This window comes from Canis lupus, chromosome 18 (genome assembly GCF_003254725.2).
Source record: "Canis lupus dingo isolate Sandy chromosome 18, ASM325472v2, whole genome shotgun sequence".
Classification (NCBI taxonomy): Eukaryota; Metazoa; Chordata; class Mammalia; order Carnivora; family Canidae; genus Canis; species Canis lupus.
This window is the reverse complement of record NC_064260.1, coordinates 3,512,566-3,525,338: the sequence shown is the minus strand read 5'-3', so window position 1 is coordinate 3,525,338 and position 12,773 is coordinate 3,512,566. Positions and strand designations below refer to the sequence as shown.

At 36.6% G+C, this 12,773-nt stretch overlaps 1 pseudogene; it reads right to left on the bottom strand.

Moving 5' to 3' along the window:
- Nucleotides 1-217: 217 nt before the first annotated feature.
- LOC112661373 (mesoderm-specific transcript homolog protein-like) overlaps nucleotides 218-12,773 on the bottom strand; it is a 34,314-nt pseudogene continuing 21,758 nt past the window's right edge.

Below are 12,773 nucleotides of genomic sequence, written 5' to 3'. Positions count from 1 at the left end.
TCCCAAGATCAAGACCTAAGCCAAAGACAGACGCTCAAGGTGCTCCTTTAGCCATAGCTTCTATGGGCTTTTTCTATATGCTGATCACCAGTGTGACTCAGGTGGGCTTTTGTGAGAGAAGGATGTTTGATGACCAGAACCAGACATTTCTTCCTAGTGGAATACACAACAGATAAGGGAGTAGGGGAGGTAATTTAGGGGACCTTCTCTTTCCACCTCAGAAGTAGTTGGTGAAGCCCATATACACATTTAAGGTGTCCATGGGGTCCTCTAGCTGTGAATAGTGGCTTCTATGGACATCCAGAATCTACACTGTTGACTGTGTGGTAGCATTTTCCTATACAGCTCCAAAAACTCTGGGTAGGGATTTGTAGGATCCAGTGGCACATAGACAAAATAAATTAATATAGTCACAGAAGCAAAAGCTACCACCAGAGTCTTCTGAACTTCCTTTGGTTGATGTTCCATAAGAGATGGTCGATAACTAAGTTCCCTCCTTGTTGGGTATCCCTTCCCACATGTTCCACAGCTCACTCTCAGAGGGTCAGGTATGCAGCCCAAAGGCTGGGGTGAGACCTCAGGAGAATACAAAGAAGTTCATCAATCATGTGAGGATGGGTGACTGCTTGCTTTCATCTTTGAGAATCTTTTGGAGAAGAAGACAGTGAGTCTCAGGAAATATACCTCCATCTGACAGACAGAGACTCTTTATAGTAAACAGACCCGATAGATGCTGCTTGAACCTATAGAGCAGCTCCTGAGCAATGATATCTCCATAATCATGAGACAAAAAAAATTGATTCTGTGATTCTGGAGCCCCAGATGCCACAGACATGCACCCACACTGCCAGCCTGCTTAACTATGGAATAGTCATATGGTCTCGGTTTGTCACTGAAGCCAAAGCTCAAGAAAGGAAGAGCAATCACTTGATAAAACCTCAAGGTCAGACTTTCCCAAATCGTGTGCCAATCATAGCTGGATGTTGGAAAGCCATGTGAAAGTACAACTATCTCAGGACTTCCAAACACACCCACAGAGTCTTGGTAGAGGATGTGCAGTCCCTTACAGATGAGAAATTTGCCTAACAACTTCAACGAGTGATGAGTGAAGAGCAAGAGGAAGCAGAGAAAGGAGGCAGGGGGAAGATATGAAAGTAGGCCACAAGCAAGGGCGCAACCACTTGCCCCACTTGAACTCACTACCTCCTTACCCTGATTCAGTTAACACCTGGGCTACAAGACTCCATGTTTGGAGGACACTCATATTTCATATTTAACTAGAACTCATGGCTAATAGGAGACCTGGGAGAAAATAGCAAGACAGAGAAGTGAGGAGATAGGATATTATATAGCTTAGCAATGTATAGCTTAGGCAGGAAATGCAGGGTCCTGGAATTAGGGAATCCTAGTAACAAAGAATCCACTAGTGTTTATTAGGAATCAAGGAGCAACAACATCTCACATAAGTCATCCAGATCACAGGAAGGTACACGGAGTACTGTTCTAAAGCAAGGCACCAGAATATTAGATGATTTAAGCAAAATAGTGTGATGCCAAGCTTGAGGGAGGGAGACATTTGCCTTTAGTATACATGCATATGTCTTGTGCAAACAGCACTGGATTGGGTAACACCAGATATGAATTCTGGTCCCAAATGTCTTGTGTGTAAATCAACCCACCTCAATTTCCCTCTCTGTAAAAGGTAACTTTTATCTATTTCTCAGGGACAACATATTAATAAAATGTCCAATAAAAAAGAATGGGAAAATACACACATGGATATCAATTTGTATTGTGCTCAGAGTAGTGTGGCAAATAAATTTCAAAGTGTGTGAATACCAATATTATGAACGGGGGTTGTTCTGGGAGCAACGTATCGTGACAGGGATCCAGGAGCTAAACAACTATCATATGGTTTGAAATCTATCCCCTGCATTATAGAAACAATATATAATTCTGGAACTGACCAGCAGAGGTCAATGGTACCATTTTCATATGCAAGTGCCATACACAGTTCTTTCCAAAGACTTCCTATATGTTCTACATTTTCATTGGTTGACATAGCTGTAGTCTCTGGGTGCCTCTGTTTCTTTTAATGATGTGATGAAACCTGATTATCTACTATTCAGACTTATTTTTCACAGTTTCCTTTGAACTCATCTACTTGAGATCTAACAAAGGGAAAACTAGCATTGTTGCTAGGGGCAACATAAGAAATGAATTCTATCCTGTGTGAAACAGGCTCTTCCCTTGGAAAGTCTGTCAATAATGATTTCCTGCACAGACATCTCCAACAGGTAGATAGTAACCCATCAATAGCTTCATCGCCCTGTGTTCTCAACCCCAGAGTGTCTTCTTCTGTGCAACTTCAATCCACAAAATAGGTAATGATTGGCAAGAATTCCCCATATCTCTGCTGTCCCAACCCCTTGTTGATAATTAGGTAATAAGTAGCAAACTTAGTTTGCATCAGGCATCTGTCAAGTACTTTACAAACATTAACTCACTCAATCCACATGAGAGTGGCATGAAATAGGGATGATTATTATGTCCGAATTATAGAAGACAAAAGAAACAATGAGAGCATGTAATTTGCCTGAATTTGTACAAGTAGAGCTGGGATCTAAACCCAGATATTCTATACGTAATGGGTTCAACCACTCTGCTAGGCTGATGCCCAATACTTGAGGTGACGATTTGTGTAGAATGAGTAATAAATTCACACAATTATATTTTAAAGTCCTTTACAAAATTCTCTGATAACTTGTTTTTATTGTAAATTTTTGCTTAAACTCTTTGGTTTAATCTTATTCTTTTTGATACGACCACATGATGTCAAATTTGGTTGGGACTGAGTTTACTGCACAAGGTCAAAGGAAGAGCATGGGGCCTCATACCTTACCTGGACACAATGCACTGTGATTTGTAGGGCAGCTTTTTGATTACTAAATTACACACCCTAGTGCTATATCTCTAAATTGGTGAAGGCCATTATAGTGTCTTTTTGTGGCCAGAAACAAATGTTAGAGGAGTTGCCCTGGTGTTCCAGCTTGGAGGAAACCTGCACCCACAGTCTTTTAATTGCAATTGAGTTGATGTGCAATGATGCTGCTGAAGGCCAACATGTGTGTCTTTCCTAAGATTTCCCACCGCCATGTCCTTCGGCTTCCCTGAGACTGGGGCTCATCTGCTGATATTAGATGTACCAAGTAAGCTTGCCATTTGTTTACTTCAAGCCAACTGTGATCAAAAGCTCCTAACATAAGCTAAAAAGATAGCTTAGTGGAATCAACATCTGGTAGATAATACTTAAATTCCCTGCAATCCTGCTTTTACATCCTAGTAGGGTAAAATCAATCTTCCTTTTACTGGGAAAAATGCAATAAACTATAACTTTCTCAGTGTGAGTTTGTTGGTTTTAAACTTTTAAAACTAAATCATATTTGTTTTACACAGTGACAACTGACAACTTTTGAAGTGATTTGTGACTTCTTCGGACAAACTGGGTATATAATGAAAATCTGTCAATACCTCTTTATGACTACTGGATCAAACACAAGTTTCAGGTTGAGAAACAGTATCTTAATGAAGTCTTAAAGTATGTTTATTTTTATTATGAAATGATGAAAATATCACAACAGAAAACTCAAAAGTAAAGCAGGATTTATTCCCTTAGATGATTATAGAAAGGTGGGTTTTAAATTTGAAAATGACAATAATAAAAAAAATAATTAAATAAAATTATATTTTACTTATATTTATCTGTAATTAAGTGACTTTGAAGGATTTGTTATTTTCAACTGTGTGGACCTTTCCCATTCTGAAATGAATTTTGACAAATAAAAGTTATTGCCACAGTGAGTCACTATTTCTGATGAAATTATTTTAATTCCAGTGTCTTGGAAAATATTTTAGACTACTGATTTGAAAACTATCATATGAGTTCATTATATTGCTATTGATATAACTTTATCCAAACTGGATAAAGACGTGAATAAGCAGAAAAATAGTATATTAGAAAGAAAATACAGCCTTAATTAAGTGTATTATTTTAATTTTCTATAAAAGTAATCTTATATATAATTATAGGAGTACATAATTTGGATTTCAAATTCCAAAGACCAGACCAAATCAAACATCTGTAAGATGTAAGTATTGAGATTGATATAACATAACAAGTAATTGGTAGATAAAATTATTTGAATCAAACTTTATTCTTATTTTGTAAACTTTAAGTTATAAAATAATTTTAGCTGAACTCAGACACCAATCTGGTATAATTATTTTTCTTAGAGAGTTTCTTAGAGAATTCATGAGACTCTCTAAGAAGTCCTATTAGAAAGGAAAGAGAAAAAATAGTTCTTTATTTTCTCACAGATCTTCTTTTAGACTCTACATTGAAAGTCACTTACCTGTATACTTACCATGTACAAAACAACTTGTTAGGAAAATGTACAGGATGCTCAAACCAAATGAACACATAATTTTAGAAAATGTTTTGTGCATTTAATCATCCTTCTTGGAGAAATAAGACCTCAGTGCAGCTTCTGAATGGTAACTAACTGATTAACCCAAGTACTTCTCTATGAAAATTCCAACAGTATTCAGTACTTTGGGATTTTTTATCCCAAACAAATGGATACTTTGGGAATAATTGGGCCTATGCAATGCATGGAACTATATACACTTTACGTAAGTGTATTAAACACAAACACAGCAGAAACTTATCATGGGGCACAACCACGAATTACAACATCATGTAGTATATATTTGAATCCTGTAATTAACTTCTAATACAGCCACATGTTGGCGAAACATGACCCTATGCCAAAAACAACCAACAACAGAATCAACAAAAAGACACTGTTTTTTCACTTTTATCTTTGGTCAGTGTATTGTCCAAAACCTACTTCCCATACTTCAATGGAAAGGCTATGGTTCTTCTCATAAGACCCTTACTACTAAATGGAAATTTCTTCTCATTTGGATCACAATTGCTTGCTCCATGTTGGATTCAAGAGAATCCTTTTCAACCGTATTTCTGTCTGAGTCTTTATTTTTAACTGAAAAGTACTCGCTCCTTACTGCTCAGAAACAGCATCACCAGGTATTTCAAATTCCATGAAATACCTGATCTGAGATCTCTATCTTTTCCCAATTGTAGAACAGGACGCAAAATATGTATAAAGATGTTGAATCCCATGATACTTCTTGGATAAATCAAATATACCTGCTCCCCCCCTTCCACAACTGACCCTGATGAGAAAGATAAGGTGTGATCTGGTTGCCCAAGTAATGCCCTGTTGCTCACAACACGGCCTTTGTTGATTTATCTGTTTGTTGTAACCCTCTTCTCTCTGTGCTTTGTGTGTCCCACCTGAAACAAAACAATTGGTTGAAGTCTATGATTTTGTCTTCAGGAGAGTGGAAAGCCTCTACCTTCTAACACTTCCCCAAAACTTCCACTTGGCAGCACAGGTATTGTAGCAGTTCCTCTCTGTCTAACTCAAAAAGGATGAAGACAAACTTGTAATCCGCAGAGCTGCCTCTAAAGGAAGTGAACAGGTATGGGAAACACATCTGCCCCAACACACTCCATCCATTACCAGAGTAAAAATCAAAGAAATATAAGGTTGGCAGTTACAGTGGCTTGAGAGGTCACAACTAGCAAATGAAATCAGATGGGAAGGAGGATTCATATAATTCTGCTGAAAAGGAAAAGAATGTGGTGAGGTTTAGAATCAGACAGTCAAGGCCAGCAAAAATGTGGGTGGGATGGTGGCATGTTTGGGAATTAATTTAACGACAGTAATGGACCTTTTATTGTTTTCTACTTCAGAACGATATAGTAATATATGAAATCTTTAATTACTCAAGACATTCTAAATCATTCTGGTTACTTCCTTGTTGGGTGTAGCAGGAAAGGGGCCTCACCGGGAGCTCTAAAGGAAAGATGACATATGTCTCTAGCTGTGCCAAATACTGATGACCTTTCATTGAGCTCTTATTACCTGCTATGCACCACATCATGTGATTATTTTTTATCTACTTTGATGTCATCTGCCTGACAATCTGTGGAGTGGTTCTAGACTCCATTTTACAGATGACAAATTAGAGGCTGAAAAGACAGATAACTTTTCTCTGCTAGCAAAGAGTAAAGTCAGATTAAAGATTCCATGACTCTTTAATGAAATCTAACTTAATGATTGATCTGAAATTTCATTTCTGGAGAGTCCTTTCATTACATGAGATATTGCAAGAGTCACAGAGAGAATTAACTTCAAATAATAATAACGATGGATGTAAATTCATTTATTCATGATATTTTATGCTGGATGCTGCTGCTGCAGTGAACAAGAGACAAGGCCCCTGACCTTAAGGAATAAACATAGAGTGAGTAACTAAGGAGAAACAGAAAAAATAAGCATATTTACATGATATGTCAGATAAATAGATGAGAGTAGGAAATTTATTGAGAATGCCTTTTTATAAAAGGGTTGATTAGGGATAGTCTCCTTGATAAGGACACAACTGTGATGAAGCAGGAAAGAATCATTTTTTTGTTTGTTTGTTTTGTTTTGTTTATTTTTATTATTATTTTTTAGGAAAGAACCATTTGGATATTGCTATAGAAAGACTTCCAGGAAGAGAAAATAGCAAATTTCAATGGCTTTGTGAAAGCAAAATGTACTTGGGAAACAGTACTGAAGTTCGTGTAGTGGAAGCAGAATGGAACTGGAACAGATTTGCACAGTGGACCCTTGAGCAATCTAGGGGTTAAGGGCCTGACCCTCTTCATGGTCAAAAATCTCCATATGACTTATGAGCCTTCCAATTTAAATACTAAGAGCCTCTATTGTTGACCAGAACCTTTACTGATAACACAAATAGTTGATTAACACATGTTTTATATATAATGTGTATTATATAATGTATACTTACAATGAAATAAGCCAGAGCAAAGAAAATGTAATTAAGAAAATCAGAAGGAAGAGAACCTATGTTTATAGTTCTTCACTATATTTATTGACAAAAATCGTAAATTAAGGGGCCCACATAGTTCAAACCCATGTTGTATGAGCATCAACCATAGAAATTAGAAATAAATGCAACCACCAGGCTTAATAGAACATGAAGGGTCATCTGAAGGTTTTGAGCAGAAGAATATCATTGTTTCTGCAGCAGAGAAGTTTTTTAAGGGGCCAGGTGTTAGTCGGTTTCGACTGCTTGAACAAAACACTGTATACCATATGACTTAAATACTGAAAATTTATTTCTCGCAGTTCTGAAGCCTAGGAAGTTGAGATCAGATATCAGCATGGTCACGTTCTGGTGAAAGTGCTCTTCCTAGTTTGCAGACAGACTTGCACCTGCTGTGTCCCCACATGGCAGAGGAAACAAGCGTGGGCACCTCCTCTTCCTAAAAGAACACTAATCTCATCACTACCTCCTGAAGGCCGCACCTCACAATACCATCAAACTGAGAATTAAAGCCTCCACATATGAGTTGGGAGGGGGGCCTCAAGCATTTAGTCCATTGCACAGGGAAATCAAAAAGGAGGTGTTACAATCTGCACTACAGTCGAGGTAACAGATGCTGTGTGTTGTCAAATGCTTACTATGCTTACTCTACATCTGTTATGATCATATAATTTGTATCCTTTATTTTGTTAATGCATCAGGTTTATTCCTTTGTGTTGAACCATCCTTGCATCTAAGAGATAAATTCCACTTGACCATAGAGTAAGATTCTTTTAATATATTGTTGAATTTACTTTGCTAGTAGTCTCTGGAGAATTTTGCATCTATATTCACCAGAAAACTGAACTAGACTGTGATTTTCTTTTCCTATAGTGTCCTTACTTTACTTTTTTATCAGGTAACATTGGCCTCATAAAATGAGTTGAACATGTTGCTTCTTCCTTAATTTTCAGAAAGACTTTGAGAGATTTGTGTTCATTTTTCTCTTTTTTTTTTTTTGAGATTTTATTTTTATTTGAGATTTTATTTTTCTTTATTCATGAGAGACACAGAGAGAGACAGAGACACAGGCAGAGGGAGAAGCAGGGAACATGACGTGGGACTCGATCCTAGGACCCCGGAATCTCGCCCTCAGCCAAAGGCAGATGCTCAATTGCTGAGCCACCCAGGTGCCCCAGTAAGTAAAATCTTTAAAAAAAAAATAAAGAAAAGGGGTCTGTCTTTCAAGAATAAATAAATAAAATCTTATTTATTTGAGAGAGAGAGAGAGAGCAAGAGAGAGAGAGTGGACAAGCAAGGGAAGAGGAGCAAGGGGAGAGAGAGGAGCAGGGGCTCGATCCCAGGACCCTGCGATCAGGACCTGAGCTGAAGGCAGATGCTTAACTGACTGAGCCACCCAGGCGCCCCTATTTTTTCTTTAAGTTATTGCCAGATTTCACCATAGAAGTTATTAGGTCCTGGGCTTTTCTTTGTTGGGAAGGTTTCATAGCTGATTTGATCTCCTTAGTCATCATTCATCTATTCAGATCAAAATAGAACAAAAATAGATTTTTGTTTCATAATTTAGCCTTGGTAGGTTGTATGTTCTAGCAATTTACCCTTTTCTTCTAGGTTATCCAACCTGTTGGTGTATCACCGTTCATAGTCATCTCTTATTCCTTCATGTATCTGTGGTATCAATTGTAATGTCTCTTCTTTCATTTATGATTTATTTGATTCTTCTCATTTTTTTTTCTTGGCCAATTTTGTTTATCTTTGTAAAAACCAACTCAGTTTCATTGATATTTTCTACTGTTTTCTTATTTTCTATTTTACTTCTTTCTACTCTGATCTTTATCATTTCTTTTCTTCTGCTAACTTTGGATTTAGTTTATTCCTCTTTTTCTAATTCACTTAGATAAAAATGTTAGATTGTTTATTTCGGATCTTTCTTTTTTTAAATGTAGCTATTTATTAGCCCTAAACTTTCCTCTTAACTCTACTTTTGCTGCATCCTATAAGATTTGGAATGTTGCGTTTCCACATTTGTTTGTCTCAAGATAAGTTGTTTAATATATTTTTTGATCCATTTGTTGTTCGGGAGTGTGTTGTTTAATTTCCACATATCTGTGAATTGTCCTCCTGTTATCGATTTCTTTTTTTTCATATCTTTATAGTCATAAAAGAAATTTGATATAATTTCAATTTTCTTGCCTTTTTAATACTTGTGTTGTTTCCTAAAATATGATTTATTTCGGACAATATGATGTGTGCTTGAGAAGAATACATATTTTGCTGCTGTTGCGTGTTCTATTAGAAAGCAAAGCCTGTTAGGACCATTTGGTCTATGGTGTTGTGCAAATCTGCTTTTTTCTTATTGATTTTCTGCCCAGATGATTTATCCGATGTTTATAGTGGAGTCACCTACTAAAGTTTCTTACTATTATTGCCTTGCTGTTCATTTTTCCTTTCAGTTCTGTTAGTATTTGCTTTATATATTTAGCTGTTCTCATGTTGGATGCATAAGCATGTGTAATTATTACATCTTCCTAATTGACTGTTTTATCATTATATAAACTTTCCTTGTCCCTCCGGACTACTTTTAACTTAAAGTTTATTTCCTTTCTGTAAATGCAGCTTCTCTTGGTTATCATTTGCTTGGAATACATTTTCTACCCTTTCATTTTGAGAGTATATGTGTCCTTAAAGCTCTTTCCTCTTCCTTTTCTTCTTCTTCCTCTCCCCCCTCTTCTGTCTTCCTCCTTCTGTTCATCATTTAATCCATTTAGCCACCCTATGTCTGTTGACTGGAGAATTTAATTCATTTACATTCAAAGTAATTCTTTTTAGGTCAGAACTTACTACTGAAACATTTTTAATTGTTTTTGACTGTTTCATAGTTCCTTTCTTCTTTTTTCTCCCTTGCTGCCTTCCTTTGGATTTGATCACTTTTTTGGCAGTATGCTTTACTTCAATTAAATTCACCATTTTGCGTATCTACTATACAGGCTTTTCCTTTTGTGTGACTTACATAAAATACCTTACCATTAGATCATCTTATTTAGGCTAACAACAACTTAACTTTGATACTAGGGCAGAACTATATTTTTATTTTTTCCCCTTCACATTTTACATGATCAATATTTAAAATTTACATTTTATATTATGTATCTAATAACAAATGATTGCAGTTTTAGTGATTTTTAATGTATTTGTTTTTCAACTTTTAAACTAGTGTTGAAAGTGATGTACGTACCACGATATAATATTAGGAAATAAACTAGACTATGTATTTACCATTATTGGTGAGTTTTACTTTGTATGTTTTACAGTATTGATTAGCACCTTTCTTTCCCCTCCCATTCTTTTTTATTTTTCCAGTTTTTTTTTTTTCCTTTACTTTTTACTGTAAAAATTTCTATTCACAGACTCAGAAGTTCGGGTATTTTTTTTTTTTTTTCTTTAGCTATGTCAGTTTACTAATGATCCCATCAAAGGTGTTCTTGATTTCAATTAGAGGTTCTTTTGCTTTTTTCTTAGAATTTCCATCTCTCTGCTTAGATTATCATCCAATCTCGCATGTTATCCAGATTTTTCATAGTTGTTTCACATTGAATGTTTGGTAATTCCAACATCCCTGCCATAGCTGAGGCTTACTCTGATGCTTACTCTGTGGCTTCAATTTTTTTTCTTTTGTCCTTGGTATACATTATATATATTTTTTTAATTTTGTGGAAAGCTGTACATGATGTACTAGGTGAAAGGAACACTACTAAATAGGCCTTCAGTGAGGTTGTGATGAGGAATATGGAGAGGAAAAGAATTCTATAGTCCTTTGATGAGATCTCAGCCTCTTCGAGAGCCTGTGCCCCTGAGCTGTGAACTTCACAAATACCTCTCAGTTCTACGTCCCACCTTAGGGGATGCAGAATGGCTTGAGGAGCTTAGGGTGACTGTAGTTGGGTCTTTCCATTCCCCCAAGTAGTTAGGCTCTAATAAAACCCCAATAGATTTTGGTAATAGGTTCTGGTAAGATAATTTATCTTGAGAGTAGTCTTTTTTAGGAAGAAAAGAATGCTCTGGCACATTTCCACATAGTTACTTTTCAACTTCCCCTGCTTAAAGCCCAGGGGGATTTTTCTCAGCTATTCACTGTCAAAACCTGGGAAAGGTCCAGGAAATAAAATTCACAGAAGTGTGGGGGACCCCCCTGGAGTTTTTAACTCCCAGACTTTCTGGCACTGATCTCCCAGCAATTTGTCAATCACAGTTCAGGTTTTCCTGCCCTGAGACTGGTTTCCACTGAAGTTTCTGTTCCTGGAATGGGCTTTCTGCTCTAGTAAGTTGTGATTCCCAGTATCAGCCTGTATGTTTCTCTAATTTTTAGGGGAAGCTGTTTGCCCCATGACCTTAACAGACCTTTGATAGCCCTCAAAAGAGCTGTTGATTTTTCAGTATGTTGAGCTTTTTACTTGCACTGAATACTTTTCTTTTAGAAATAAAACACAATCACAATACAAAATTTCACCAAAATGTATTTGAACAAAATGTATTTGATCTTTTTTTTTTTTTTCATAAAGAAAGCTAATAGCAATCAGGCAGGAAAGAGGTAACAATTAAAAAAAAAGCAAATTTAAGTGTGTTCTATTAAAAAACACTAATAGCAAATAGTAGCAATAAAGGTAATAAACCTGTACATCATTTTGTTGGTTTAACAAATGAGAAAAAAAAGGAGAACTAGACTTCTATAATGATGGAGTAAGGATGTTATTCAATCTTCTGCCGCATAAAAACAAAGATGATATTGAAAAAAAAAATTCTGATCTCTGAAATTTAATCAATAGGACAGAATAAACTAGAAAGCATTTATTCAAGAGGAGCTACTGGATATTGATAAGAACAGCAAGGCCTGTGGTACTTTAACTGGGGTTGCACCCATTTCTACCTTAGGGACAGTGGTGTGATAAGACCCTTATAAAGCCCCCAGTCTGAAGCCCTGTGTATTTTGATAATACTTCCAGCATTTTCCAGGGGAAACTGTATTCCCATGGCATTGTCAATCTTGACATGATTCTGATCCCTGCCCCCAGGATAAAGCCTTTCCTCCAAGGTGTTAATAAACAATAGCAATTGGCTGGAATTCAAAATTACAGTTGTCTAAGGCTGTGAATTTTTGTGGAGCAAATATAACAGCCCAGCAAAAATTTAAATAGAAAGCTTCAGAAATAAGAAATGGATGATTATGCATGACTGAGATGCTCTAACACATTCTGCTGTTATGGACTAATTGTCTTTCCCCAATTAAATTCATATGTTAAAACTGTAATCATCAGTATGACCATATTTGAAGATAAGTCCTTGGGGAGGTAATTAAGGTAAAATGAGGTCATAGTGTGGAGCCCTAATCTTACAGGGTTAGTGACCTTCTAGGATAAGAAGAGTCATGAGAGACCTCTCTACACACACAGAGAAAAGACCACGTGAAGATACAAAAAGCAGGTGGCTGTTTATGAGTCAGGAGGAAAATTCTCTTGAGAAACTCAGCTTACCCGTAACTTGATCATGAACTTCCCGCATCCAGAACTGTGAGAAAATAAATGTCTGTGGTTTAAGCCACAAGTCTGTGGTCATTTACTATGGCAGCCTGAGCTGACTGATAGGGATGCACATATATAAGCATGGCTATGCATATGCCCGAGATTGACCCTGGTAACTTATCTCTGCTGGTGGTGAGGTCCTACAGAATAGGAAATGATCACTAAGGATGACTTCTGTTAGCTTTTCATCATCCGAAAATTTGAAATTATGCCTTT